Below are 5,616 nucleotides of genomic sequence, written 5' to 3' on the forward strand. Positions count from 1 at the left end.
TTTGAAAAAACAATCATCATGAATTTTGGAGCAAAAAAAACGCCATAGTATACTATGTCGAAAAAAAATGCGATTTTTCAACATGTTGTAAAAACGTGCCATATGATGAAATAATGTAAAGGAGGCCGTGAAAAAAACTCCAGAAAGGTTTTCTTTGAAAAAAAAATAATCTTGAATTTTGGCGCAAAAAAACGCCATAGTATACTATGTCGAAAAAAAATGCGATTTTTCAAGATGTTGTAAAAACATGCAATATGATGAAATGATGTAAAGTAGGCCGTGAAAAACACTATGGTAAGGCTTTCTTTGAAAGAAAAATCATTATAAATTTTGGAGCGAAAAAGACACCATGTCGAAAAATGTCATTTTTCAACATGTGAAAACATGCCATATGATGAAATAATGTAAAGTAGGCCGTGAAAAACACTCCAGAAAGGTTTTCTTTGAAAAAAAAATCATTATGAATTTTGGTGCAAAAAAGACGCCATAGTATACTATGTCGAAAAATGTCATTTTTCAACATGTTGTAAAAACGTGCCATATGATGAAATAATGTAAAGGAGGCCGTGAAAAACACTCCAGAAAGGTTTTCTTTGAAAAAAAAATCATCATGAATTTTGGCGCAAAAAAACGCCTTCGTATACTATGTCGAAAAAGAAGTCATTTTTCAACATTTTTTAAAAATGTGCCTGTTGATGAAATAATGTAAAGGAGGCCGTGAAAAACACTCCTGAAAGATTTTCGTTGAAAAAGAATCATGAATTTTGGCACAAAAAAAACGCCATAGTATACTATGTCGAAAAATTTCATTTTTCAACATGTTGTGAAAACATGCCATATGACAAAATAATGTAAAGGAGGCTGTGAAAAACACTCCAGAAAGGTTTTCTTTGAAAAAAAAATCATCATGAATTTTGGAGCAAAAAAAACGCCATAGTATACTATGTCGGAAAAAAAATGTGATTTTTCAACATGTTGTAAAAACGTGCCATATGATGAAATAATGTAAAAGAGGCCGCAAAAAACACTATGGTAAGGTTTTCTTTGAAAAAAAAATCATGAATTTTGGCGATGTTTCAAGATGTTGTAAAAACGTGCCATATGATGAAATAATGTAAAGGAGGCCATGAAAAACACTATGGTAAGGTTTTCTTTGAAAAATAAATCATCATGAATTTTGGCGCAAAAAAAACGCCATAGTATACTATGTGGACAAAAAAAATTCGATCTTTCAACATGTTTCAAAAATGTGCCATATTATGAATTAATGTAAAGTAGGCTGTGAAAAACACTCCTGAAAGGTTCTCTTTGAAAAAAAAAATTATCATGAATTGTGGCGCAAAAAAACGCCATCGTATACTATGTGGAGAAAAAAATTCGATTTTTCAACATGTTTTAAAAACGTGCCATATGATGAAATAATGTAAAGGAGGCCATGAAAAACACTATGGTAAGGTTTTCTTTGAAAAATAAATCATAAATTTTGGCGCAAAAAAACGCCATAGTATACTATGTTGAGAAAAAAAATTTGATCTTTCAACATGTTTTAAAAACGTGCCATATGATGAATTAATGTAAAGGAGGCCATGAAAAACACTATGGCAAGGTTTTTTTTTAAAAATAAATCTTCATGAATTTTGGCGCAAAAAAGATGCCATAGTATACTATGTCGAAAAAAAATGCAATTTTTCAACATGTTGTAAAAGTGTGCCATATGATGAAATAATGTAAAGGAGGCCGTGAAAAACACTATGGTAAGGTTTTCTTTGAAAAAAAAAATCATGAATTTTGGCGCAAAAAAACGCCATAGTATACTATGTCGAAAAAAAAAAGATTTTTCAACATGTTGTAAAAGTGTGCCATATGATGAAATAATGTAAAGGAGGCCGTGAAAAACACTATGGTAAGGTTTTCTTTGAAAAAAAAAAATCATCATGAATTTTGGCGCAAAAAAACGCCATAGTATACTATGTCGAAAAATATCATTTTTCAACATGTTGTGAAAACATGCCATATGATGAAATAATGTCAAGCAGGCTGCGAAAAGCCAAAGGCTATACTATGACGTTTTTAGAGCAACATGCTATACTATGATGTTTTAAGAGCGACATGCTATACTATGATGTTCTTTGGACGACATGCTATACTATGACGTTTTTTTGGACCAAAGGCTACACAGTGACGTTTCAAGAGCGACATGCTATACTCTGACGTTTTTAGAGTGACATGCTATACTATGACATTTTTTGGACGACATGCTACACTATGACGTTTTTTTGGGCGACATGCTATACTATGATGTTTTTAGAGCGACATGCTATACTATGATGCTTTTTGCACGACATGCTGTACTATGATGTTTTTAGAGCGACATGCTATACTATGATGTTTTAAGAGCGACATGCTATAATAATTGTTTTAAGAGCGACATGCTATACTATGATGTTCTTTGGATGACATGCTAAACTATGACGTTTTTTGAGCCACATGCTATACCGTGACGTGTTTTGGGCGACATGCTATATTATGAAGTTTTTAGAGCGACATGCTAAACTATGACGTTTTTGGAGCGGCATGCTATACTTTGACATTTTTAGAGGGACATGCTATACTATGACGTTTTCAGAGCAACACGCTATACTATGACGTTTCAAGAGCGACATGCTATGCGATGACGTTTTTTGGACGACATGCTATACAATTACATTTTTTGACCCAAAGGAGGCCGCGAAAAACACTATGGTAAGGTTTTCTTTGAAAAAAAAATAATCATGAATTTTGGCGCAAAAAACGCCATAGTATCCTATTTCGAAAAAAAATGCGATTTTCCAAGATCTTGTAAAAACATGCCATATGATGAAATAATGAAAAGGAGGCCGTGAAAAACACTCCAGAAAGGTTTTCTTTGAAAAAAAAAAATCATCATGAATTTTGGTGCAAAAAAACGCCATAGTATACTATGTCGGAAAAAAAATGCGATTTTTCAACATGTTGTGAAAACATGCCATATGATGAAATAATGTAAAGTAGGCCATGAAAAACACTATGGTAAGGCTTTCTTTGAAAGAAAAATCATTATGAATTTTGGCGCAAAAAAAGACGCCATAGTATACTATGTCGAAAAATGTGATTTTTCAACATGTTGTAAAAACGTGCCATATGATGAAATAATGTAAAGGAGGCCGTGAAAAACACTCCAGAAAGGTTTTCTTTGAAAAAAAAATCATCATGAATTTTGGCGCAAAAAAAACGCCATAGTATACTATGTCGAAAAATTTCATTTTTCAACATGTTGTGAAAACATGCCATATGATGAAATAATGTAAAGGAGGCTGTGAAAAACACTCCAGAAAGGTTTTCTTTGAAAAAAAAATCATCATGAATTTTGGAGCAAAAAAAACGCCATAGTATACTATGTCGAAAAAAATGCGATTTTTCAACATGTTGTGAAAACATGCCATATGATGAAATAATGTAAAGGAGGCCGTGAAAAACACTCTGAAAGGTTTTCTTTGAAAAAAAAATCATCATGAATTTTGGCGCAAAAAAACGCCATAGTATACTATGTCGAAAAAATGTCGATTTTTCAACATGTTGTAAAAACGTGCCATATGATGAAATAATGTAAAGGAGGCCGTGAAAAACACTCCAGAAAGGTTTTCTTTGAAAAAAAATCATCATGAATTTTGGCGCAAAAAAACGCCATAGTATACTATGTCGAAAAAAAAGTCATTTTTCAACATGTTGTGAAAACGTGCCATATGATGAAATAATGTAAAGGAGGCCGTGAAAAACACTCCAGAAAGGTTTTCTTTGAAAAAAAAATCATCATGAATTTTGGCGCAAAAAAACGCCATAGTATACTATGTCGAAAAAATGTCATTTTTCAACATGTTGTGAAAACATGCCATATGATGAAATAATGTAAAGGAGGCTGTGAAAAACACTCCAGTAAGGTTTTTCTTTAAAAAAAAAAATCATCATGAATTTTGGCGCAAAAAAAACGCCATAGTATACTATTTCGGAAAAAAAATGCGATTTTTCAAGATGTTGTAAAAACGTGCCATATGATGAAATAATGTAAAGGAGGCCATGAAAAACACTATGGTAAGGTTTTCTTTGAAAAATAAATCATCATGAATTTTGGCGCAAAAAAAAACGCCATAGTATACTATGTGGACAAAAAAAATTCGATCTTTCAACATGTTTCAAAAATGTGCCATATTATGAATTAATGTAAAGTAGGCTGTGAAAAACACTCCTGAAAGGTTTTCTTTGAAAAAAAAAATTATCATGAATTGTGGCGCAAAAAAACGCCATAGTATACTATGTGGAGAAAAAAATTCGATTTTTCAACATGTTTTAAAAACGTGCCATATGATGAAATAATGTAAAGGAGGCCATGAAAAACACTATGGTAAGGTTTTCTTTGAAAAATAAATCATAAATTTTGGCGCAAAAAAACGTCATAGTATACTATGTTGAGAAAAAAAATTTGATCTTTCAACATGTTTTAAAAACGTGCCATATGATGAATTAATGTAAAGGAGGCCATGAAAAACACCATGGCAAGGTTCTTTTTGAAAAATAAATCTTCATGAATTTTGGCGCAAAAAAGATGCCATAGTATACTATGTCGAAAAAAAAGGCAATTTTTCAACATGTTGTAAAAGTGTGCCATATGATGAAATAATGTAAAGGAGGCCGTGAAAAACACTATGGTAAGGTTTTCTTTGAAAAAAAAAAATCATGAATTTTGGCGCAAAAAAACGCCATAGTATACTATGTCGAAAAAAAAAGATTTTTCAACATGTTGTAAAAGTGTGCCATATGATGAAATAATGTAAAGGAGGCCGTGAAAAACACTATGGTAAGGTTTTCTTTGAAAAAAAAAAATCATCATGAATTTTGGCGCAAAAAAACGCCATAGTATACTATGTCGAAAAATATCATTTTTCAACATGTTGTGAAAACATGCCATATGATGAAATAATGTCAAGCAGGCTGCGAAAAGCCAAAGGCTATACTATGACGTTTTTAGAGCAACATGCTATACTATGATGTTTTAAGAGCGACATGCTATACTATGATGTTCTTTGGACGACATGCTATACTATGACGTTTTTTTGGACCAAAGGCTACACAGTGACGTTTCAAGAGCGACATGCTATACTCTGACGTTTTTAGAGTGACATGCTATACTATGACATTTTTTGGACGACATGCTACACTATGACGTTTTTTTGGGCGACATGCTATACTATGATGTTTTTAGAGCGACATGCTATACTATGATGCTTTTTGCACGACATGCTGTACTATGATGTTTTTAGAGCGACATGCTATACTATGATGTTTTAAGAGCGACATGCTATAATAATTGTTTTAAGAGCGACATGCTATACTATGATGTTCTTTGGATGACATGCTAAACTATGACGTTTTTTGAGCCACATGCTATACCGTGACTTGTTTTGGGCGACATGCTATATTATGAAGTTTTTAGAGCGACATGCTAAACTATGACGTTTTTGGAGCGGCATGCTATACTTTGACATTTTTAGAGGGACATGCTATACTATGACGTTTTCAGAGCAACACGCTATACTATGACGT

Source organism: Amphiprion ocellaris, chromosome 8 (genome assembly GCF_022539595.1).
Source record: "Amphiprion ocellaris isolate individual 3 ecotype Okinawa chromosome 8, ASM2253959v1, whole genome shotgun sequence".
In the NCBI taxonomy this organism is placed as follows: domain Eukaryota; kingdom Metazoa; phylum Chordata; class Actinopteri; family Pomacentridae; genus Amphiprion; species Amphiprion ocellaris.